The sequence below is a fragment of the Balaenoptera borealis genome, assembly GCF_965194805.1.
Source record: "Balaenoptera borealis genome assembly, chromosome: 14".
NCBI lineage: Eukaryota > Metazoa > Chordata > Mammalia > Artiodactyla > Balaenopteridae > Balaenoptera > Balaenoptera borealis.
In genome coordinates this window covers 18,363,450-18,389,587 of record NC_138875.1, presented here as the reverse complement: position 1 = coordinate 18,389,587, position 26,138 = coordinate 18,363,450, and the positions used below count along the sequence as shown (strand labels likewise).

The window sequence follows — 26,138 nt, the reverse complement described above, 5'->3', positions numbered from 1 at the left end:
GTCCCAGTCTCTTAGGGCTGTGCTGTGCTGTCCAATAGGACGTTCTGCAGTGATGGAGATGCTCCACATCTGTGCTATCCAATATGGTAGCCACTACCCACACTTGGCTGTTGAGCACTTGAAATGGGGCAAGACCAAGAAACAGAATTTACATTTTTATTTTATTTTAATTTGTTTAAATTTAAATAACCACATGTGGCTAAGAGCTAACTTTTTGGAGAGTGCAATCTCAGAGCATCAATCACCATGCTCATAAAATAATGGTAAAAACAACCTCTAAATTTTTCATAGTACAGCTGTGGGCTTAAATAAGATCATATATGTAATGTGATTCATAAACTCTAAGGCATCCCTCAAATATAAGTCATTGATAATAACTATACCAACAATAACAATAATAATAATACCAGTAATGTTCACTGTTAGGACATAATGCACAAAGTAGAAAATCTAAAGTTACCAAGCGTGGACTTTATCTTTGCCTCCTACTTTTCTCTTTTTCCATACTTGTGTTGATCTGTGATCCCACCCTTCCTAGGGGCAGATGGCAGTCATCTCAAGCTTAATTATGTATACTATGGGGGACCAAAGTAGATAAAAAGACAGGGAGTCCAGAGAATTAGATTCTAATTGTAACACTGCCATTGACTGACTGTGTAATCCTGGCTTCTGCTAAAACTCCAGGAGCCAGTTTTCTGTAAGCTTTGACCAAGGAAGTTCTTGTAATAGTTTACAGGCTCATAAAATGTTAGTGAGAAAAGGGACCTCAGAGATCATCTTGACCAGTCCCTTTCTTCTTCTAGGTGAAGACACTGAAGCATAGAGCTGATGAATGACTTGCCCACGCTCACTTGACTAGTTGGTAGCAGAACCAGGTCTAGGGGACAGGTCCCCTTCCTGCTGTACTCCATGCCACTGTATGATAACTCAAGGGTGGGGAAGTTAATGCCATTGAAGACAGATAGCAACTTGGTGATCACGTATCCCCACAGGACTTCATCACAATTCTATAAGAGCTACATAAACCCTACTGTAATTAGCTTAGCACCATGCAGCATATTCGTTCCCAGAGAACACATTCCATTAACTAGCTGTGCAACCCAGCTTCCATGTTTGTAAAAGAATGGGGTTGGATGAGTGGATCTCCAAGGTCCCATCCTGCCCTCCAAGTCTATAATTCATGTATTTGTACAATTTTTAAAAATTGTAAATAAATTCCTATTTTATTTATGATATTAGTTCCTACAAATATTTGAAGTGCAGTGATACATATATTTGTGAGTCATATTATTCTCTCTACAGATATGATTAGGTGTGTGTATGGATCTGCAGGATCCTTGTGGTTACTCCATAGTTCTAGAAGGGCATGAAATCCTCAGGTTAGCATTACTGGCCTAGGGTGGCCTTTTCTCTTGGGACTAAGATGCACTCAATCAGGTTTTTATGTTTTTGGATGACCTGGCACATTTTTGTCTTTTTTTTTCCCAAATAGGCTGTTAGGGCTCCCTGTCATCATTTTATATTTTTAATTAAAATGTTTTGAATAAGCACTACATGTACAATACAATATTCAGAGTTACAAAAAGGTATGCGATGAAAAGGTACTGTCCCCAGACACTACCATTAACAATAAGATCACCAACCATCACATTTGTCCAGGACTGAGGGGTTTTCTGAAGCATGGGACTTTCGGTGCTAAACTGGGAAAATCCCAAGCAAACCAGAACAAGTTCTTCACCGTCATAGGTTTCTCGATACGTCAAATTTCTCATGCCCTGGCACCAACCTTTGCCACTGATGTGGAATTCCAGTGGGCATGAAGCAAGACATTTTTAACATTTTTCTCCAGGTGGCATCTTGAAGTAAATAAAATTCACCACTCGAAAGATGAATCTCTGAAGGTCTTTGACTTTTTTAAAATTTATATATATATATATTTTATTTTATTTTATCTAATTTATGTATTTATTTTTTACTTTTTAATTTATTTTTGGCTGTGTTGGATCTTCGTTACGCTGCGCGGGCTTCTCATTGAAGTGGCTTCTCTTGTTGCGGAGCACAGGCTGTAAGTGCACTGGCTTCAGTAGTTGTGGCTCGTGGGCTCTGGAGCGCAGGCTCAGTAGTTGTGGCACACGGGCTCAGTAGTTGTGGCGCACGGGCTTAGTTGCTCCGCGGCATGTGGGATCTTCCCGGACCAGGGCTCAAACCCGTGTCCCCTGCATTGGCAGGTGGATTCTTAACCACTGTGCCTCCAGGGAGGTCCCGACTATTTCTTATTCTGTACGTTTCAGAGGAAAAAGGATGGCGTGGAACACCAGGCCAGCTTATTCGAGGGAAACGCAATGAAAGTGGCAACCTTCACCGTGTAGCCAGTGACCTTTAAAACATTGGGAAACTTTGGTTCACAAACAGATTAAATTATTACTCGTTGATGACACCAGCCTCCTAAAGAAAAATCATTTGATTCATTTTGGTATTCACGTGTGAAAAGCCTTGAGAATAGACCAAAACTGACCTCTGCTTCCAGTCATGGTGGGGAATGGAATAAAGTCAAGATCTTGAGTTGACAGGGTGAAAACCAAGATGACCCGATAGCTCCCTTCCACTTTTCAGTTTTATGGTTTTATGTTTGGGAATAATGGTAATGCTTTGCACTTCTGAAGGGTGAACGATGTACATTCATTAAGATTTTCCCCTAAAATGAGTTTTTCTACCTACTTTTTTGAATGCATATTTTATGAATGTCTAAGCTGTTGTGAAACATAATGGCTTTCAAAATCTACCTCTTTTTTATGGAGACTCCATAAAGTTTTATTTTTCCTTCTTATAGAATTTTATATTTCCATCTTGTTCAAATCAGTATACATTTTATGGAGTAGTTACTACTTCTAAGGCACTATTCAGAATGCTACAGGGAATACCAAAAATGAGTTAGAGATTCCTTGCCCTCAGGGAGTTTAAACTTGGTTAAATGAGATAAGTACCCAAGTAGCAATAGGAGTAAGCAACATAAAATAATTGCCACGAAGAAAATTTAATAGAGAGGGGATATTGCATCTACCTGATGAATAGAAGCAATTTTATCAGATGGAAATGATGTGTGAAATGGGTCTTAATAATGAGTAAAATTCAACAATTGTAAGCATTAGGGGGGAGGGATAAATTTGGAGTTTGGGATTAACAGATACACACTACTATATATATAAAATAGATAACCAACAAGGACCCGCTGTAGAGCACAGGGAACTATACTCAATATTTCGTAATAACCTATAAAGGAAAAGAATCTGAAAAAGAATTTATATACACACACACACACACACACATATATGTGTATATATATATATATATATATATATATATATATATATAAATCTGAATCACTTTGCTGTATACCTGAAACTAACACAATATTGTAAATCAACTATACTTCAATAAAACAAAACCAAACAAAAATTGTAGGCATTAAACTTTAAGTGTAGGGACTCTGATGATTAGTGTTGGGCTGGAGTGTCTAGTGTACAGGCAGGCTCCCAAATAAGCTGGAGCTGTAGTGTACAGACCCATGAAAGCAATGATGGAGAGTCAGCAATCCAGTTCCTTAGGCAACGGGGAGTAGCTGCTGATTTCAGAACAGGGACATAATAATAATAATATACTCAGATGTGCATTTTAAGAAGGTCACTCTAGCACTGGTTTATGGCATAAATTGACATGAAAATAGAAGAAAGATGGGAGACAGGAGACAGGATGAGAAGTGATGCCAAGAGCCTCAACAAAGGTAATAAGACCAAAAAAGGAGGAAACACAATTAAGAGGATCGTGGTTAAAAATCTTCATGACTTGGAGGGGACGAGTAGCAAGAAGTCAAAGGTGACTGGGAGGTTGAGCCTTGATAAGGGGGAGTCAGTGAGTGTCAGCATGCAGAGGTGGGTTGGGGAAAAGGGGTGAGGAGTTGAATCGCCTTGAAAATTTTTTCCGTTTGTATTGCTTGATGTTGGTATTTTCCTTCACATTTTTTCTATCTAATGTTATTCTGTCTCTAATTTTTAAGAAGTTTGTTTTCTTTTAATTTAGGATTTTATCGTGACTACTCTTAGTACTTTGCTGTACTGACACCAGCTAAAAAGAAAGGTAAGCAAGAGTCAACAGTTGCATTGTACAAGGCTGTACTCATTTGTGGACTTGCACTCATTCAATCTTTCTTTCACTCTATGCAAAATATCGAATAGCTTCTCAGAATGTCAATGGGGGAACCAGGGGAGGAACAGCAATCATACATTTTAATATTACAAAAGTGTCATTGTACTCCCTACTTTGTTTCAACAGAAAGAACAGGTTATCTAATAGTGCTTTGGATCGGGTTGGTGGCAGCCTCACTGGTACTGGGTTATCTACTGAGCTCCTGGGGCTGCGGCCCCTACCAAATCCAACCTTCTAGTTCAAGTCAACATGTGGAGGCCTTCCAAGACTCTTGGGAGCACAGATGCTTGTATTTCCCTCCCCCTCTTAGACTGATAAAATATTCCATCACTTTGATAGTGAAAGTGTTGTCCCAAGTAAAGGCAGGGGCTATTCCCTGACTGCAGCTATTAAGCTGGAATCTTACCAGTCACAACGGGGCAGGAGACCCACCAGCTCTCATCCTGAGTTAATCAAATCAGAAGGTATTTGTCATTCTCTCCCTAGCTAGCAGGAAAGTAAGTTTCACTGAAGCATTTGGGTCACACCCTTGGTATCTAAGAATGATCTCCCTGTAAGATAAACTGACAGTATTCAATTGCTTTGGAGCATTACCTTTTTTTTTTTTTTCACACACACACACACTGTATTTTATTTTTACAAGAGATAAATAGACTGACATCAAGCATTGTACATGGATGACCACAACAAAAGCAACAATGATTGCAATTACCAAACACGAAACACACTCATACTATGTCATAATATTGACATTCAGTCCAGTAATCCTCCACTGTAGCAGCTCCTTTACTTTGCAGTGAAAATTGATTTGTATATTCTTTGCCTCTGAGTCCTTGTGGGATTTTTTTTTTTAATTCAAACAGAAAGTCACAAAAATTATAATCATCCTCATCAGTTCACTCAGTCCCATGTAATTAATTTTTTTTTTCATCTTGATCGTTTGTTAGCACTTTTATGAGTTCATCAGTTTTTCATTAGAGTTCTGAAAATGCTTATTCATTCAGTTCAGCAGTACCGTCAGTTACCAGAAACCTGTACTTGTCAGAGTCTTTTCCATGAATTTCTTGAAGATGAAACCCTTTTATAGGAACATATTTGCAAAAGATACCCTTGGTATCTAAGAATGATCTCCCTGTAAGATAAATTGACAGTATTCAATTGCTTTGGAGCATTACCTTTTGAATACGTTTTTTCGTAGAGTGAACCTGGTTAAGGCAGCTTAAATATTTTGTAAACGGCTGTTCCACTTTCAGGATCAGCATCCGCGTTGTCACGTGGTATCCCTGGCAAAGTCGCCCCTCATGTCAGAGGAGAACCTGGGAAAAATACTGTATGAATGTTTTCTCAAAAGCAATCACTTTGATTTTTTTCAAGTGGGTCTTGTTTTCACTGTAAAATAGTGTCCAGTTCTGACAGGCGTTAAGCAGTAGTGGCAGCCTTATCCTGAATGGAAACAACAAGATTAATCGGCCTCCAAAATTACTGGTTTCTACAAAGGTGTTTTTCTCATTCCCTTTTTTCTGTCCTTTTTACCGATGACTTTGCAGCTGTTTCTCAGGTCCGGCCAAGTTCTTACCTGTTTTTCTTTTTATGCAGTTGACTATCGGGGACTCACATCTTCCTGTAGCATACTCCTGAAACAAGCTGGACGCTCTTGGTATGCTCTCTGACATTCAACACATGAAGAAAAGCCTCCTACGATTTCCATGTGGTACAGACTTGGAGCATTTCATTCTCAAGTTCTGCTGTCTGTACTTAGGTACAGGATTTCAGAAGGATTTGAATGTGGGAGGGATTTGAATGCTGGTTAATTGAAGAACCAGCAAATCGTATGACGAGCTCTCTCCAAGTTGATATTCTCCATCTCACACCTGGACTCCACATGATTTTCATGGCCATTTGATAACGTTTGGAAAATTGCTCCCCTCCAAAGAAAAAAACAAAAAATAAAAACAAAACAAACAAACCTACCAGAAGAGAAATTCAGTGGCCCTCTCTACCGTTGGATCCCTTTATTTCCTCTTTTGTTGATTCTATAAGAAAGAAGCTACATGAGTGCTTTGTTTTCATTTTAGAATTAAACTTCAGAATATGATGAAATTACCTCTGTGTTATATTAGTGCACATGTCTGAGGCTTTTCAGGTTACAGATGGCCCAAATTTGACAATTCTGATCAATTCTAAAAATATTCATATTGACCATTTCCCTGTTTTTCCCATATTTCTGACTTCCTGAAAAAGAAGCAGTCATTATAATGGCAGACCCAGATGATCATGAGAAGTTCCTGAGCTTATGGAACTCTACTACCCTGAGGGTTGTTGGGAAGTCTGTACCTTCGTTTTTATTTATTTTATTTTTTTTACATTTTTCTGCCCTTCTGTCCAAAGTTGCCTAGTCAAATCTAATCTTTGTGCTTACAAATAAATTCAAATGGCTTGCTACTGTTTGTCCCAGTTGTCATTTGGGCCCTTCGAATCTAGCTTTCTTTTTGTAAAAGTCACATTTTACATTCATAACCATTGCATGTTGCTCATTTAACCCTGTTCCCACGCTCCACTCCAAATGCATTATGGACTGACCCTGCATGTCAGCACTATAGCATTGTACAGTAAATAGAGTGTTTTGCTTCATAAATCAAGCATAGAACTTATAGCCAACTTCAGCATAAAAAAAGTCACTGAAATAATATGGCCCAGCTGCTGGAGATAGACATTGTATTCATAAAGCTAGCCTTAAATTACTGACATTGAAATCCATATTTGACAAAGCTCAGACTATTTTGGAGGATTCTGAGTAATCCTCATGAAATTCCAAATTTCTCTTTTGTTGTTTTGAAGGAGATTCATTTTTAAAAGGAAAGAGGGTTAGATTTTGTTCTCTCTACAGTATCTTTGATGGTATCAGAAAGGTGTACTGAAGTGGCTGGTTCACCTCATTATGGAAGTCACTTTGCAAATCATCTACTTTTTCTTTGGAAACCTGCTCTCTAGGGCTTAGCGCTCTTATTTTTATTGTGTCCATCAGTAGTAAAATGCAAAGATGATTTGGAAAACTCAGGTTTGGATTTCTCTCCCATCTAAATCAGATCCAACACTAACATATCATCGAGGGCATCCAAAGATAGGAACTAATTTTATTTCAAGCAGCAATTTATATTTCTCTGTTGGAAAAAATAAAAAAAAGAAAGTCTAAAAGCCCCACAATTGGCAGGACTTCCTGCTTTCCCTGTTCTCTGTTCATCTCTCCTTATAGATAGAAATTTTAGCATTCAAAATTTAAAAATATGCCAACCCCCCCCCCAAAAAAACCACAAAAAAACAGACATTTACAGTGTTCTCTCCAAAAACATGCTTTGAAAATCACCTATAATGGGAACACCTTGTCCATGGTGAATTGTCAACATATCAGCTAGTGTAGGCCATAATCTCTCTAGCCAACATGATTTACTGAAATAAATTAAATTCATTTTATTTTCCCATTAAATTTTACTATCCCCACCTCACACACACACAAAAAAATCTGTTTTTTTAAAGCACAAAACCAAATGCTTATAACAAATGTAATTACAATAGTATAAGAATTATCGAGAGATGGGAAAAGCTAATGTCTATATTATATCTTTCATGCAAGTGGATTAAAACCATTACCGCTTGTTAAGAGCATTTATCTGCTAACTGTAAAATGAGTTAGACTAGTTTCTTTTTTTTGTTGTTTGTTTGTTTTTAATTTTAATGTCCTTACTACAGGTACTTTCTTTGTTCACCCAAGATAGAAAGTCCAACTTGAATTATGTTCTGGCGTAAATTGCCTTCTGGAATTCAACTACTTTTTGGAAAGTAGCAGTATCTTCAGATTAACCTCAGTTAACACGAATGGACTAAAAAAATTGTTCAAAAAATTATGTAGTTCAAAAATTGTCAGATTTGTTGAAATGAATAATGTGTTTGGATTTTTGGAAGACCTTTATAAATTTTGAACCTCCTGCAGTTCCATTTGGTGTAAAGAATTATACTATAAACAAGGGACTCCATCTGTACTTTTGAAATAACTATTCAGTTTTCCATTTCAGACAAATTGACATGACAAACTGAAAAGCAGAAGTTAGTGTTCAAAGAAGTTCAAGAGTAAACATTTAGTCAATTCATCTGCTCGGACTGAGAGAGCCTCAGTGCACAGGGGTCCAGGATTCTGAAGGTAGGTTCTCGATTGGTGGTGAAGATTCTCTGTATTCTCTTCCCAGCTGCCTCAGGTCACATGCATAATGTGAGTCTATTCATAGGGTCCTCACTATTTCTGGGTATTGTGTACACGTCTTGCTACATTTATGAATGAGGAAAAAATTTATAGTAAAATTTCATATACTACCTTTAATTTTTTTTTTTTTTCTGGTCCTTTTCACTGATGATCTAGACCACTATTTGGTCTCCGTATTTGACAGAGGGGCTAAGAAATTGCATTTCTAAGAAAAGGAATAAGATACTAATGGCTGTTGGAAACTTCTTTGATAGGGCTCAGCAAGACAAGTTCTAGAAGGCTGTTTTAGTTTTATTACTTTCCAGTTCAGCTTGACGGGAAGTTACGGAGCTCCAATACACAGGTTTTGTCATAGGTGCTCTGTGATCTGCTCATAGCAGGATCAGCACTTTTTTTCATGTGAGTGCTGTGCCATTGCTACAGATTTGGGAGGGTGGAGGGATTCTGCTTTGAGCAAATCTGTTGATTCATCTAGTAGCATGAGCCATCAAAGCAAGAGCCCTTATAGCCTTCTCCAGTTATGTTTTTCAGTTATGTGGTTGCTTACATTTAAATCAATTACAATTAAATAAAAGTAAAAATATAGCATGCTGCTCCTGTTTGAAGAAGCTGAGAAGTTTCCAGAGGTTTTCTGTTTGAGGGACCCTGAGGTCTGGAGGAGTGAAACATTGAGGCAGGCATCCTGGAGGAGGTTGGGTTGATCACTAATAAGGGGCTTGCATGAGGAACTTCATCAGGCAAAGCTGGACCCGAGATACAATTTTGTGGATATTTTATTATGTACCTATCAATGAATGTCCATAGCTATGTACCTTTGGTTTGGCTGGCGGTCATCCTCATGGTTTCTGGTTGGTCTGATAATGTTTTGCTTTCATAGGTCTCCTGATACTTGACTCCCTTCTCCACTCCCCTCTCTTTTCTCCTTTTTATGATCCTTACAAAGCCATTTTTGTCTGTGTCCTAGGTTGATTTTCATTTTTTTATTTGTCAACTCTCTTCGTGGCCAGTCAACTGTACTAGACTTGTTGTGGCAGTCTCTAAAGATGGCTGCCACAAATCCTCCTCTCCCTATATGCACATGACACACCTCTCATTACAAGCTAAGATCTAGTTCCCTTCTTCTTGAATCTGGGCTGACCTTGTGACTTACTTGGCTGATAGAATGTGGAAGAAATGATATTGTGCTAGTTCTAAGCCCAGCCTTTAAGAGGTCTAAAAGCTTCCTCTTTCCTTCTTGGATGCCAGTCCCATGTAAAAAGTCACACTACCCTGAGACTACCATGTTTTAAGAAAGCCTAGACCTTGAGGGAAGAGAGGAAGATACTCAGCCAGCCCCTAGCTGTTTCAGCCGCCATAGCTGACGCATGAGATGGGAGAGTGAAGGAGCCATCTTGGATCTTCCGGTCCCAGCAAACACCATGTGGAGAACAGCTACACAGCTTACCCAGCCTAGACTACGAAATTGTGAGAAAATTTGTCGTTGTAGTTTTAAGCTGCTAAGTGTTGGGGTGTTTTGTTAGGCAGCAATAAATAATTAAAACACCTGCTTAAAACTTGTATCCATAATCCACTGTGATATTTTAGAGCTGTGTGATCCAATATGGTATCAGCCAAATATGGTTGCCTAAATTTAAATTAATTAAAATGAAAGAAAGGAAAAATGCAGTGTCTTGGTTTCACTAGCCACATATGAGCTCAGCAGCTCATATGTGTATCTAATCTGTTCATGGCATGGCTATAGGGCTATGAATGAAAAGATGACCCAGGAGTGTCCTTTCTCAAAGAGTCTTGGCTGAAGAGAGGAGATGACCTTGCCCTGGAAGGAAAGGGACCCCAGAACTGCCCTTTAGAGGCTGTGTCTCAGCTCAGTGGAGTAATGTCAAGAGGCAGATTAGTTCTCTGCTTGACCGCGCTTGACTCATTGTACCTTGTCCTTATTTCCGTGGGCGTTAGCATCATGTTTTTTTCTGTTTTTGCCACTTTTCCCTTTATCCTGCCTCATCTGTGGCTATGAGAGAAACAGCCATCCTTCATTGTTCTCAGATGAAGGTGTCTATTCAGCAGTATGCACAGTGAATGATGTAAGAAATATCTTTGTTGAAAATAGTATGCACATAGATTTACAGAAGTGAGTAAATATGCTATATTAGAATATTTTTGCAGTATTTTGTAATCACCATGATCTCAAATAACCAGTGAAGATATCAATTAATCTGATAGAGCAGTTTGAATGTAGGAATCTCTTTTCTAGGAAATCAAATTAAACATTATAGTTATTAACAGATAAAGTTTACTGAGCATTTACTACATGCCGGCTATTGTGCTAAAAGCCTCATAGGCACTATCTTACTTAATCCTCTCTAGGAAATAGGTGTCAATTATCACTTACAAGTTTCAAATGGGAAGATTGCTACTTAATAACATACCTAAATTCATCCAGCCAAAAGGAGGCTGGGCTAGGACTCAAATGTAGGCAGTGTGGCCCCAGAGTTTCTCTCTTAGCCATCCTGTTTCCTTGGTCTATGATTGAAAACAAAAACCAAAAAACAAATCTAAAAAACAAAAAAATTCTCTGTCTTCTTCTCTCTCCACCCACAAGAGGCAATGTTAAGACTCAGGTTCTCCAAGGGATAAGACCAGTAACCATGTCTATGACCAAAACAATGGTCATGCCTGGCAGCACAGGATCCTTCCATTCTGACTAAATGCTGATGCGACACGTCTTCTGTGGGCGGAGACCCTGTTTCCCATAGAGGCTCCACCACCTACAAGCTCTGTGACTCTCTGAGCTAATGGACCAGAGGCTGCTTTTGTTTCTCCTCTCTCCATCAGTCTGTGCAGCTCTTTATTCGTCATGTTTTCAGCTCCCTCTTTTAAAAAGCTGTGACTTGATATCTGCAGCCTCTTCATTCTCCCAGACTCTCCCTGTCTACTGCGACCCTTAAGCTCCTTTTGGCAGGAACGACCTCTCATGAGATCTGCCTTAGCACCTAGTGTTGGATAATTGGATTGAACTAAATTATCTCAAGATTGCTATTATCTCTCATTTTATCCCTAAACAAACTCTTGGAAGCACATCTCCCTCTCTATGAAGAAAGCATTTCGGTGCTAAATAATAGTAATTAATAGATCTTCATCAAGAGGTAGAGAGCAAATCCAGAAAGTAAGAGAAAGAGAGAGTGGTCAGGAAAGTGCCAGGAAGGGAGCCAGGGCCAAGCAACCAGGTAGCGCTTTGAAGCTGGACAGAAGATGGGGTGTCATGGGTGGTTGGGAGCACGACAAGTATTACCCTAGAATTGGACACATGGGGACAGTTGTTCATGCTTTTATTTAAAAACATTTATTTACCACACCTTATATGTCAATTACTGAGCTACGAGGATAGACAAGACACAACCCTCTTTGCTGAGGACTTATATCTGGTAGGGGAGAGAATGATCTAACAAATAAGTTCAATAATGCTAAAGAGTGTACAGATTACCCTGAGGATACAAAAAGAGGGCTCAGTTTGATGGAGCAGGTTAAGAAAGCCTTGAGCGAGGAGGTGTCACCTAGGTACGGGGCAGGAGGACATTCCAGGTAGAACATGAAAACAGGAAGCAGGCAAGGCACAGATCCTCCAAAGCAGGGACGGCAGGGTTGGTTTCGGCTGCAGAACAGAGCACCATTGGGGTGTGAGTCACAAAGATTGGGCTGGAGGGATTGAAGGGCAGAGCTGTTTGTGAAGGGCCAAGAGCCAAGGCAGAGCCCTGGAGTCCCACACGGCAGTCCAGAGGCCAGGAAGCGGGGGAAGAAAAGGAGAACTCTGTCCAGATGACCCAGACGCTCTCTAACATCAAAGCATCAAGCATCCCATCAAAGCTTGTTGCTTTTTTTCCCCAGTAATTTCAATTGCAATAAATGTTTATGGAGCATTTACTGTGTGTCTGACACTATGCTTAGCTCTTCACATGCAAGAAGGGTTGTGTTTAAACCAACTGTATGGTTGGAAGCTGAAGAGGATTCAAAGGAGACATTACTTTTTAAACTCAAGTACCTGAAAAATCTATGACTTATTTCACTTAGCATAATGCCTTCCAAGTCCATCCATGTTGCTGCAAAAGGCAAAATTTCATTCTTTTTTTATGGTTGAGTAGTACTCCATTATATATATATATATATATATATATATATATATATATATATATATACACATACCATGTACAAAAAAGAAGCAGACTCACAGATATAGAGAACAAACTAGTTCTTACCAGTGTTGGGGGGGGCGGAGGGTGGAGTGGGCAATAGAGGGATAGGGAATGGGAGGTACAAACTATTGGGTGTAAGATAGGCTACAAGGACGTATTGTACAACACAGGCAATAGAGCCAGTATTTTGTAATAACTGTAAATGGAGTGTAACCTTTAAAAATTGTATAAAAAATAAAATTTTTAAAAAGGACCTGAAAATCTATATGGGAAGATAAGAAAATGTGTAAGAAATAACTACATGATGATATAAAAAATATAGGGTCAATTGCTGGTATATATCCCAAAAGTCACAAGGAGGATGGGGGTCCTTTTCCTCTGCAAGAAGTCTTTGCAACTTAACATCCTGTTACCCTTTAAAACATGGGGCAGGGCTTCCCTGATGGCGCAGTGGTTAAGAATCCGCCTGCCAATGCAGGGGACACGGGTTTGAGCCCTGGCCCGGGAAAATCCCACACGCCGTGGAGCAACTAAGCCCATGCGCCACAACTACTGAGCCTGCGCTCTAGAGCCTGCAAGCCACAACTACTGAGCCCATGCTCTGCAACTACTGAATCCCACGTGCCTAGAGCCTGTGCTCCACAACAAGAGAAGCCACCGCAATGAGAAGCCCACACACAGCAATGAAGAGTAGCCCCCGCTCGCCACAATTAGAGAAAGCCCGCGCGCAACAACGAAGACCCAATGCAGCCAAAAAATCAATCAATCAATAAATAAATTTATTTATAAAAAAACAAAACAAAACACCGGGCAGCTTGATGCTCTACGGGGCCCAAAGCGACATGGAGATTTGCTTAATGAACACATTGCAGAGACAGGAGCTAAATACTATTTGACTTCATGCTATTGTGTTTACTCATCTCTCCTCTATAAGCCAGAGGGTTCAAGGATAATAGAAGTCTAGAAACTGACAGGATGTAAATAGTTAATAGTCAAACCTAGGGCCCACTCTGAATCTTTCGAAGCAGCCAGTAAATTGAACGCAGCAGCAAGAAAACAGCCACTTCTGCTCACCCATGGAAACAGTCAAGCTGCCATAATTTGCACAAGGTGCAAGTAACAGATCAGCCTGTCAGAGGACCCTGCACACACTGCACATTGCCGCGGTCTCACCTCGGTCACAGAGCCTCTGCCTCACAGCTGGGCTGAAGGAATTAGCTTGCACCCCAGAATATTAATGTCAGCATCTTTTATCACATGGGCTGGGGATTTGCAGCCATTTGAAAAAACCACCAACTCTGCTCGTGATTGTCTGTGATTTAGAGAAACGGGCAAAGTTATTAAAAAAAAAAAAAACACACACAACTGTCTGTCATCAAACGCATGGATGAGAGTCTCTGTGTAAGAAAATGTAAGTCGAAATATTTGGGATGCTTTCTTATTTCTAAGCAGTCGTGACAACGGAAAAGCAAAACAGAAGAGCAAAAAACTCCGAAGGTGCTTTGGAAAAAGAAAGAAAGGAATGCTTCCCCACTTCTACCCATCCCCCCCAAACCCACCTTACTATGAATTGCATCACCTGGGCAGAGAAATATCATAAAATGCTTTTGGATTGTGTGCTGCTATTTCGTATATCTTGCCCAGCTTGGTAGGACTGGATAATAGTTTAAACAGGAAGATTCAGGGAAAGGTGGGGAACTCGGGGGTAGGAATAAACTGGAGGTGTTAGAACCCCCTACTTAACCAAGGAGGTGGAGCCATGCCAGTAGCCAGGAAAGGACTCAGGGCAGCAGAAGCCAACAAAATACAACAGAGAGAAGCCGACTTTGGCATTGAGACAAGGCCATCAGGCACAAAACATCTCAGACTTTTTAGACTAGGAACCAGCAAGAACCCAGCCTCAGGTCTGGCAGGTTCTTACTTGTCACCAAATTCCAGAGTTAAAGCCATTTCTCTCCAAGCTTGGCAGATGCCATCAGGGGCTGCCTTAAAATCAACTGGATTGCTTTATCAAGCTATCAATGCTCTATCAAAAGTCAATCAAGTGTGCTCTCTGCCCTTCAGCAGTGACCATTCTAAGACAACAGGATATTCACATCAGATACTCAACGGCAGTAATAATCCATCCCAATGAAACTGATTACAGCACAAATTTTATACACATATTTTTTAAAAAGGGCTTCAAAATGAAATTCCAGTACAACTTGTCTCATATGAATAATTTTCTTACCAAGATCTTAATCTAGATAAATCATTTTCTTAAATGTTTCAAAGATGCAATATTTGGTGCTTATCATGATATGTCTTAATTGCATCCTGTTGTAACACCTGCTAATCCTGCCCTTTGACTTTTTCGGAATCTTTATAGGCTCCTTCCTTATTCATTATCCTTGTTTTTTAATCTCTGGAATACTCCCAGCTTTGTGCTCATAGATACGTAATGTTTTTAAAGGAGAGGTGAATTAATGAATTCTGTAAGCTACCAGCAGTTCCATAATGGTTATCCAGCAGTGATGTAGTAAATAGCATAAAATTTGAGGTTCAGTACTGGACTTTCCACTTATCAGCTGAATTACCATAGGAAGTTTACTTAAATTTTCTCTGCCTCGGTTTCCTCATCTGTACAATAGGGATAATGACAATTATCTCAAAAGTAGGTCATGAGGATCAATGGAGATAACAGACATAAATGACTTGATATCATCTCTTTCACAGAGTGAGTTTCTGATAAATGTCAGTTCCTGCCCTTGGATTTCAGGAAATAATGGTTGATAAAGATGAAATTATGGGCCTATTCTGGCCAAAGTTTCATATTTATGGTATTTTCTGGATTAAGACAAGATTGGTAGAAAGGTAAGTGCCCAGCTTACACATAGACGTATCATTCTAGTATATGTTTAATCAATTAATTCATTTTATAGTATTTTTTTCTTGTCTGAGGAGAAAGCTTTTGTAGAAGAAGGCAGAGTGAATTATTGGAGCATATTATTGTTTGGTTGAAAACACCTTACTCAAAACTGCAGGTACAAGCTACGTATGGCACCGTAAATCACTAGCTTCAAACTCTGTTAATTCCCGGCCGGTGGAGTCATTCGGGGACAATGGGTGCTCTGAACGTCTGGATGATGAGGAGATGTCTACTCCTACTTCCAGGGACAATGACAATATTTCTAAAAGACTGCCACGAGCTCTCATTTGCAAAGTCTCATCAATTTGGGACTTTATCCTTGACATGAAAGTAAACCTTTGTCCTTTCTGCTAACATACCAAGCAGAGGAACAGCGGGCCCACATGAAAAGGTGGCATATTGACCATCGTAACAAAACACACGATTTTTAAGGAAGGGGAGTTGCATATATTTTTCATAAAACAACATGGGCAGGTATTCTTCAGGCTGAACCTCAATTTCCTTAATCCCCTTTCATTATTGCCTCAATCCCCTCTGGGCAGTACATGGTTAAGCCCGTTCCAGTTACTGTAGGATTTTGAAATTTAAGGGCAAGAAAGCAAACAAGTAGACAAGCGTATAAAGAAACAGCCTATAAATCCATCTTTCTTCTTTTATCTTTATACAGCATCTCTCCCACCCAAGCATCAAAATTATTTGGAAGTCAGTCAGGGATGGACGACGAAGTTTAATGAGTCCTCTTGTGAATTTGAGACGCGCACAGTACTTTACTGTATTGAATCTCAGGGCTTCTCTTATCCTGACTTGGTCCGTAATCAGCCAAAGAGAAATTATTGACACTAGCACCAAGGTAGTTCCTGTAAAATAGAACTTCTTAAAAACATATTGAATCTTAACAATATAATTGACAAGCCACCACTTAAGATGTAAAACTAATGAGCCATGATGTTTGTAAGAATGTGCTTTAAAAATTGAAGAGTGCCTTATCATTTGGTCTATATTTCATGATCAAATGCCTACAACCAGAGAGACAAATGACCTCTCCACTCTCATGTCTTGCTATTCCCAGTAAAGGCTCTGTGATGTTTTCCTTGTGCAAAGATCTTAGACTGTACACTTCAATTGGCAAATGTTACACCAACCAAGAGCTTTATTATATTATGCTTCTTGCCTCTTTTGTTCCTTTTCATTTTTTTAATAGAAACCCTCTCTTCCTTTATGCATGTATGCTTATCTTCCCAACTAGATTATTAACTCTTCAGAAGATCACAGACAATGTCTAAACTCTTATTGACCTTCATCTATGGCAATGGCGTACTCTGCAAAAAGCAAGCAGTTTATAAAATTGATTTTGTTTCCTGTCTGCTTCACCTACATTGGAAACACCTATGTTTCACTCCCCATTTCTGGAGCCAGATGGAATATCGTCTTGATGTGGGTCTCTACAAGAATGGGACGAAGGTATTTCTGATAATGGTGGAAGAAGCTGTCCTCTCCTGTCCCCTCCTGTCCCCACCTGGCCTCCAGTACTACCTACCCGATATGATACCATGTGACACCGCAATACCGTTGAGGAAAAGTCAAAAGATGTAAAGACCAGATACGTGATAGAGCACAAAACATCGTGATACACAAAATGAGCTACACAAACTGAAATTTAAATCACAGTCTGTTGTCCCATGAAAGTGCAAAAATTGCTAATTCTTCTTCAAGATGGGAACTTCAAATAAAGAAGAACTATTTATACCATTTTGTGGCGAATCTACCACTACTCCATCAGACTATGTTTCCTGGCCGACTCCCAGCCATTTTAACCATGCTATGTCTCTATTTGGGTTGATATTATTATAGTTAACAGCAAGATTTTTTTAAAAGTTTGCTAGTAAAAAGGGCCTCTTCTTTCCATTTCTTGATTGGACACGCAGTGAATAATCTGTGGATATGTTATTTCACTGATAGGTGACCATACTGTAGCAAGAAAAATTTTTTAAGTTTTTTCTCTTAGTGAGTGATTGGGTCTCACTGAATTCATCCACTGGAACCGAGTGTCAGGTGTGCTTGCTCCTTACTTTATTCTTTATTATTTAATACAGTTCATAGAATTATAGAGTTGGAATAGAATTCAAGAAGTCTAGTAGAGCCTTCTGGTCTCAGGGAAGACACTCTGAAACAATGTCAAACAGAATTGTTTATTGAGTCCATATGGCCTAAAATGGCAAGAACAGAAATATACTCTAGCCCAGGGTATATCATAGATATCTCTTCTTCCCTCCCTTATCTATGTATATTTCAACCTAGTTTAGAAGGAAATTCATTTCATTCAGCATGCATTCCTCTTTACCAAGGTTTTTTGGATGTTTCAATACATTGTTGTCTTCCAGATAAAACAGTTTTATCTCTTTATAAACTATAGGACCTATTTAAATGCCTTTCTGATATCTTTCCCTTAAGTATAAATGCTATGTATGTCTTGTCAGTTCATAGTTTTGTGGGTTTTTTTTCCTGATCTTTCAATGAGTTATTTAAAAAGATACTGATTTTAAAATATTAGCTCTATTCCTTAAAAACTTGTATTAATAAAGGTGATGAAATCACATTGAGGACGGCATGGCAAATGCAGAAAAAAAAAAATAATCAGAACGAGTCCCACCATACTAGTACAATCCCTGCTATTATTTTAGTATATTTCTTTTCAGCCTTTTTTTCTGATACAAAATTTTGTTTGTCCATAGTTATTATCGTATAATTTTTTTTCTTGCTCTTTCTCAGTCAATATGATAACAAAAGCATTTCCCAAGTATTTAGTCTTCGTAATAGTCACTTTTGCAATCATTTCATTGAATGGATCTGCCTTTCATTTCAGGACATTTCGTGGTTTGTTTCTGTATTTTGATTATAAATAATGCTTCAGTGAATATCTTTGTATGTATACTTAAGATTATTTCCTTAGAGTCAATTTCTAAAGAAGCTAAAATATATAAATATTTGAGGATTTTGCTATGCATTGCCAAATTTCTTTGTAAAAGATTTACGCTAATTCAGAGTACCATCAGCAATGTTCAAAAGTGTTTATTTCCTTTGATCTTCACCTTCAATGGGAATTATGCACTTTAAAAAATATGAATTTAACAGACCAGGAAAATGCATCATTTTAAAAAACAGATTTATTTCTAGTGAAAAGGGATTTTTTTTTTATATTTCTTCCCCTTTGTAAATTATCTATTCTCTTTATTTGTCCATTTATCTATTGACTACTCATATTAGGCTTTTGAAAATATTTGCTTCCAATTTTTTAAAGCCACCTAAAATGTATGTATTCAGTATTTTATAGCTGAATGTGTCTGTTTTTTCCATCTCTTCTACCATTTCCCCCAATCTTTTTTTAACTTAATTCAAATTACTCACTCTGATTGTCAAGCCAGCACATTTTTCTCGTCTCTTTTTGAAGGAGCTGTACCTCTTTCGTGATTTCACTTTGCTGATTTGTTCTCATGTAGTGATTTTGGGTTTTGGCATCATTCTTCACAATCTTGGCCCGCTGCAGACTGTCTGTGGTTCTCATTCACAGGACAGCACCTGCTCGAGTCTAGGATAGCCTCCTAATTGTTTTACCATGCGCTGCCAATCTCATGTAACCAATCAGCCTAGTTAATGACCCCGGGCATTAATGGAAAGGCCTCTAAGGCTGCAGTGAATAAAGAAAAACTTGTTTAGCAGGTTTTCTCTTTATTCCAGGACACATCGCACTGATAGCACTGACCGAGGAGACAAGATTGTAATAGGAAGAGCACGATGATGGTGAGTGTGATTTTGTTTTTCTGGCCACAGACTTCTCATTCCCAAGGTAGAGAACACTCATGTCTGTTCACTAAGCTCAAGAAAGAAATAATGAGAAACAGGTGACGGACTTGAAAGCATCATGGAATCAGTTCCCTGAGCAATTGACTGCGCTCCAAAATGATGCCCTGAGCATGTGCAAAGGAAATTTAAAAGAGTATAAATGCAGCAAACCGATCCAAGTCATGTCTGGAGTGAAAAATGTATCACGTTGGGACATAGAATAGCCATTAGGGTGGGCAACAGAACAGGATCTGTGATTTCAAGAACTACAAACCATATCGATGTGAGAGGCTGCTAACCTCTTAAGACAGGATTATATTACTCTTGTCCCTCCTGTGGTCCCTCTCTTCAGTCTCCTAAGACACCGTCACTGTTTTCTTTTATTTGCGTTAAATATATAAGAGGCAACAGAGTTGAGGGGAGGGTATGGGCTTTGTGACCAAACAGGTCTGTCTACCTATTCATGGGCAAGTGACTTAATCTTTTTGAGAGTCAACATCCTCAATGCTAAAATGGAAACAATGGAAATCTCCCTGTCCAGGTTGTTGTGAGCTTTAAAGCTAATGTCTTAAAATGTCTGACTCTAATCTTAGCAAATGATGGGCTCCAATAAATGGTATTCTGGTTGCTATTGCTGTTTTTATTAATGCACAGGGTTAGCTCTTGAGACGTGACCTTGCTATGCGTCATAAATTACCATGTGGAGAACAGAACTTGGATTCAAGTGTGTAGAAACTGTTAATTCATATTGCAGTGTTTGAGAGTAGAAAAATATGTACATCGTTCCCATATCAGTGCTGCTTTCATTTGGAAAAAATACTTTCTGTTTATTTATATTTTTGCAGGATATTCTGTGTTGTCTGTATTGGAAAGGAGAAAGGAATTTGCAATATTGCTGATTAGCTATTTGGGGGGAGGGTCAAGAAAGCACAGCCATGGCTTCATTAACTTTTGTACCCTCTTGGAAATCATGACAGTGCTCTCAATAATTATTTTTATCGCCCAAAATGTAATGCATAGTATTGCTTAGCCAAAGAAAACATCTGTTTATTTATATATCTATAAACTAGATATTCCCAAAAGATGAAAATCTTACTTATTAAATTAGAAAGTAGATTTGGAAAAGTACTGAAATCCATGATCAAACTGACCTCCCCACTAGTTGGGCTAATTTTTAAAATAAATAGAATTCACTAGGAAAATGATAAGAAAGAAAAGATTATGGATGCATTATTTCAGCCCCCATAAAAAGAGAACCTTCAGGAGTCCCTTGCCATCACCTCTAAAGATGTAAAGCACTGACAAGAAATTCTAGTCAACAATGACAGAAAATAGGTTGGCAATCATAAATTAAAATTAAGGAGTTTAAATATGATATAAAATCATTTAATCTTGATGATTTATGCTGGTTCTCAGAGGCAATTATTTACTAACGCTTATGTTTATTGCTCTTTTGACTTTTTTAATTACAGTAAACCCCAAATTCAATTATCCACTCTAGTATATATTTCAAGCAATAGTATTGTAAATAAAAGGAGAACCAATTAATAATGTGCTTAGTCTAGCAAAGCTAAATCAAAGATAATACAAAACATGGGGCAACTTGATTAAGGTTTGAAAGCTGTGGAAAAGATCCCATCTGGTTAAGTTGGAGAATCTGAAGGTTGGAAATGATGATTCCTTTTTTCTTTTTTTAAAAAAAATAGAAGAGCTCTTTACTAAGTGACTTCTAACAGGGTATATAAGTTGTAATTTTCTAAATTTAGAGGCAATTAAAATATATATATTTGAAAGCCACAACTTTCTTATCAGTAATCCAGGATGTGGTTTTTAGGCCCAAACTACAGTTTTGTGGGTTTATCTTCCTTATCATCTCCCACTGGTGTATGCTTTTGGAATGATATAGGCTGATCCAGCTGTGTTTTGTGTTCCTTAAACATCTCACACTATTCCTCAAATGTTTGGGGTTTGACAAAACCCCAAATGCATTTGGCCAAGCACATTTTCCCTTGATTTTTAAACACATGTGGGTTTTATGGGAAATTTAATCCATGTGTTTTTGATTCCTTTACACTTAACTCATCAAAATGTTGTTGTGTAAGGTCCCTTTGATGTCCAAGAAGCTTTTGGAGCTTTTTTTTTAATTTTTTTTTTATTTTTTACGGGACACTTTAATCCTTTTTTCTTAGAAACAGGAAGTTACATGATGCCAAGAAAAAACAAACTCGCACACTAGGATGGTGGTATTTGATTGAACATTTTAAAACCCTAGGGTTCAGCTTGGTTCAGAATTTGATTGAAATAGTTCTCCTGGTCATTAATTTCTCATTAAATTTGTTGCTTCTTGGTGGTTTTGAAACAGTAAAACCTTTATCTTTTTCTTCAGGAGAAAAATACAAAGGTAGCAGAAAATCACAAACAGTTTTTAAATTGATGGTGACGTCGTATAAATGAGGCTGGCATTTTTAACACATACGTATATAGACCAAAAGAAGTTCTGTAAATTAAGGATCAATTCTGTCCTTCTCCATATGCCACAAAGGATTCTGGAGAAAGCATATTTGATGGGAAGTTACAGCGAAAGGGAAAACCCACTCAAAACATTTTGAGAAACATGTGCATGGATTTTATTAGCATTTTGTGTTTAAATGTGTCACAAAGACATTAGGAAAATGTCATACATGCACATATAAATGAGGGGGTTACATGATGTGAAATGTATCTACAGGATTGATTTTATAGTCTGGGAAGTAAGGATCATGGTAGTACTTACCTCCTACAATTTCTGCAAAGTTTAAATCAGTTAATACATAGAGGGTGCTGTACTGTCTTCTTGCAGGAGCTCAGCAGGTGTAGCTGATTTTATTGTTTAGGGTCAGACAAGATCTGGGTTTGACCTCCAGCTCTAGCAATTACTGCGACCTTGAGCAAGCCCCTGTCTCCTCAACCTTGGTGTCCTCATCTGTCAGGAGTCCTCTGAGAATTGCTGGAAGGAGTATGTAAGCATCATGTCACGTAATCATAGCACCTAGGGGTCTTCTATGCATTAACATGTGAAATGTCGACTGTTTGATAGCTGAAACAGTAACTTGGCCAAAGTCACAAAAGTGTGAGTAATAGACCAAGGATTTGAACTCACTTCCTCTAACTAAATAGCTCATGTTCTTTCTACTGCTTTTTAAAAAGACAGTTAATGAATGTAAAAAATAAAAACAAAGAACAAGAAAGCAATATGGATGGTTTTGTCAAGATTGTCAGGGGCCAATACCTTAATATAAAAACTGGCCCTATACCTGATCCCTGAACAATGTGGGGTTAGGGGCACCGACCCTCTATGCCATCAAAAATCCAAGTATAACTTACAGTCAGCCCTCCGTGTCCACAGGTCCTGCATATCCACGGTTCCTCTGTATCCTCGGATTCAATCAGCCGAGGAGAGGATCATGCAGCCCTGTAGTATTTACTATTGAAAAAAATCCATGTGTAAATGGACCCATGCAGTTCAAACCTAGATTGTTCAAGGGTCAGCTTTACTTCTTTCTTTGAGAATTTTCCCTCTACAATGTGGAAGTCTTTCCATGAAATTAGTCATGTTAAGCAAAGAAAAAGGTTGTGTTTACAAGACAATGTTCTGGGGACGTGATCTCTGCTTTCCCAGTTCTGAGGCCAGGCAAGCCTGTATGGAAAGCCCTTCAAACTTTCCTCTCTGTTCTCTTCCTTTGTTCTCTCCTTAAAGCCCACCTTTGAGTTTAGGTGGCAGAATGTAATGCTGGGGGTAGGACAGACAGATAGACCTTACTACTGGGGAGATCTCATTCTCTCTGTCTAATAGCACAGTGATGTTGAGGGATTCTGTCTCATATGAAATCATCAACTCATTCCATTTTATCGTCAACATCATCAGAATTAACCTACCAGTTAAAATGGCAAAAGTTTTATCTTACAATGCCTGAAGATTATTACAATTCATCAGTGCCATTTCATTGATCCAGGAGATTGAAATGGTAGTGGTAGTGGACAAATGCCTTATAAAATTATATATATCATTAGCTACCTGATAGGAAAACTAAACAAAGCGGGAAATACCAAAATTTCACATCTCAAGAATGATGACCAATTTCAGATCAATCGGATCTGAAACCCATAATGTAAATTAATGAGAATTTTTTCTCAAACTACAAAATTATTATTTTGGACTCTATTTTGAGAAACATGTTTTGGGCAAAGTGAGGGGCCTGTATTGTATTCTATTGGAAAGGAATATATGTGTATATTACTTTTTTGCTTATACTTTGTGCAAATCAGCAAATAAAATGATATTCTTATTTTAATCGTAGGTTCCATGACTATAATGTGGAAATATGGCTTAAAATAAATTATTGATGAGTAGTAATAGATGGTAGTTTTTCAGCCTAATTCTTACCCTGTTAGCATTTTTTGCTATCTACATATTTATTTAAATAACAGTAATAATAACGTACATTTATTGAGTCCTTTCCATGTACCAGACACTATTCTCAGTACTGTATAGAAATTAACTCATTAAATTCACACATGTAGGTCTCATTATTATTCCCATTATACAGATTAACAAACCAGAGTACACAGGTTAAGGAACTTGCCCAATGTTATTAAGCTAGTAAGTGGCAGAGTCTGGGTTGCAAAGTTTTACTTAAAATATAGATTATCTGAAAGCGCTGCTCATTCTATGACTTTCATGTCATAAACATAACTTTTCTCTTTCAAAAGAGCTGGCCCTCTGAAGACATATTCTGTTCTCTAATGGGTTCTCTGGGGTATTGTCTGTGTCTAATTCATCTTTGTGTCCCCAAAGGGCTAAGCAGATGCCTTGCCCATTGTTGTTACTTGCTGTAACCAAATCTTACTTTCTTTTAATATATCAAATGAAAATATGTCTCTATTTTCAGAACATCTGGCCATACAGAACGTTTTGTAACTCGCCACCAAGAATGTGATGCCCACAGTTTTTGTTTTTTATTTTTAATAAGAGTTTCAGAACTCTTTTTTTTTTTTTTAATTAATTAATTAATTTATTATTTTTGGCTGTGTTGGGTCTTCGTTTCTGTGCGAGGGCTTTCTCTAGTTGCGGCAAGTGGGGGCCACTCTTCATCGCGGTGCGCGGGCCTCTCACTATCGCGGCCTCTCTTGTTGCGAAGCACAGGCTCCAGACGCGCAGGCTCAGTAATTGTGGCTCACGGGCCTAGTTGCTCCGCGGCATGTGGGATCTTCCCAGACCAGGGCTCGAACCTGTGTCCCCTGCATTGGCAGGCAGATTCTCAACCACTACGCCACCAGGGAAGCCCCCATGCCCACAGTTTTTAATAAATCTCTGAGTGTGTCAAAACACCTGGCCAATATAGACCATCTAAGGGAGGTAGAGAGGAAATCTTTTGATGTCTCTGCCCAGGGAATCGTGGAGAGCGCACCCTGGAAATGAAGGAAGGAACTGAGCCCAGTGCCCGGGATTATGTGGAGCTGTACCTTCTCATGACGCTTCCCATCCATCTTACCTCCACCTAAAAGAACCAAGGATGCAGGCCCTCTCTCGAAAGTCTTACTGTAGAAAACCAGGCTTTGGACATGCTAAGTGCAAGGAAAGAGAAAGAAAACTAAGGCAACAGGGAGACTACCTGACTGTCATGCTTCATGACACAGAAAGTTATTAGAACTTATAGACATTATATAGAAGTTAATCTTTTCACTATACTTTTTATTTTGGAATAATTTTAGATTGACAGGAAAGTTGTAAAGATAGTATAGAGAGTTCCTATATGTTTTCCACCCAGCTTCCCTTAGTGCTAAAATCTTAACATAACTGTGGTGCCTTTGTCAAAACTATGATGTGAACATTAGTATGATACTGTCAACTAAACTAGAGACTTTATTTGGATTTCACCAGGCTTTTCACTAATATGCTTTTCTTTTCCCTGGTCTGATGTGGGAGACTACACTGCATTTAGTCATCTTTTCTTCTAGTGTTCTCTAATCTGTGACAGCTTCTCCATCTTTCCTTGTTTTTCATTAGCAGTTAACTTTTAAGAGGAAAGAAAGTTCTCTATAAGTATCAAACCATTGTGTGTGTGTGTGTGCGTGTGTGTGCATGTGTGCATGCACAGAATGGTCAGGGAAGTCTCTCTGGAGGTGACACTTGAATAGAGACCTAAATTTAAAAGATGAGAAGTGTCAAGGGATGAAAAGAGCTTAGAAAGGATTCCAGGTAGAAGGAGTAGCACATACAAAGGCCCTGAGGCAGGAAGGCAGGAAGAAGTTTAATGTGTTCAAGAAGCAATGGAAAGCTAGGATAGTTGGAGTGGAGGGCCAGATCATACCTGGCTTGGAGGCCATGGTTGTAAATGTGATCTCTTTCTTGGAAGATTTCCTTTGTGTCTTTCACAACGTAGAACATAATTCTCCAAAACTCAGCTCTAGGTGGAATTAAGCTATGACTACTCATATCCAGGCAACCTTTCTCTGACCATAAGAATCAATCCAGGCTCATTCTTAAGAGGGCAGGCAGATACCTGACTATCATCAGAGACAGTTCAACAATATCTGCTTTTTCATGTGAGGTTCTGGCAGAACAAGCTAAAAGGAGTTGCCAGTATTTCTAACTACCTAGGTGCTTAATGATCTATTAGTTGTTGACTCTTTCCTTCCCTCTGGAAACTATTACCCTAGCTTAATCTACCCTCACCACCACTGCTCTGCCAATCAAATCTATGCA

The 26,138-nt window shown here is 38.6% G+C and overlaps 1 long non-coding RNA gene across 3 annotated transcripts in view; it reads left to right on the top strand.

The window, feature by feature from the left end:
• LOC309610648 overlaps window positions 1–26,138 on the top strand; it is a 126,783-nt gene that overhangs the window by 30,571 nt on the left and 70,074 nt on the right. Inside the window, exons 2-4 of one of the 3 annotated variants that reach the window (XR_014234101.1) lie at window positions 4,078–4,134; window positions 8,274–8,398; window positions 19,289–24,423. This is a non-coding gene — a long non-coding RNA (uncharacterized lncRNA). Of the gene's footprint in view, window positions 1–4,077; window positions 8,399–19,288; window positions 24,424–26,138 lie in introns of those variants that run through there. The other 2 variants (XR_014234100.1, XR_014234102.1) reach the window with 2 other exon arrangements.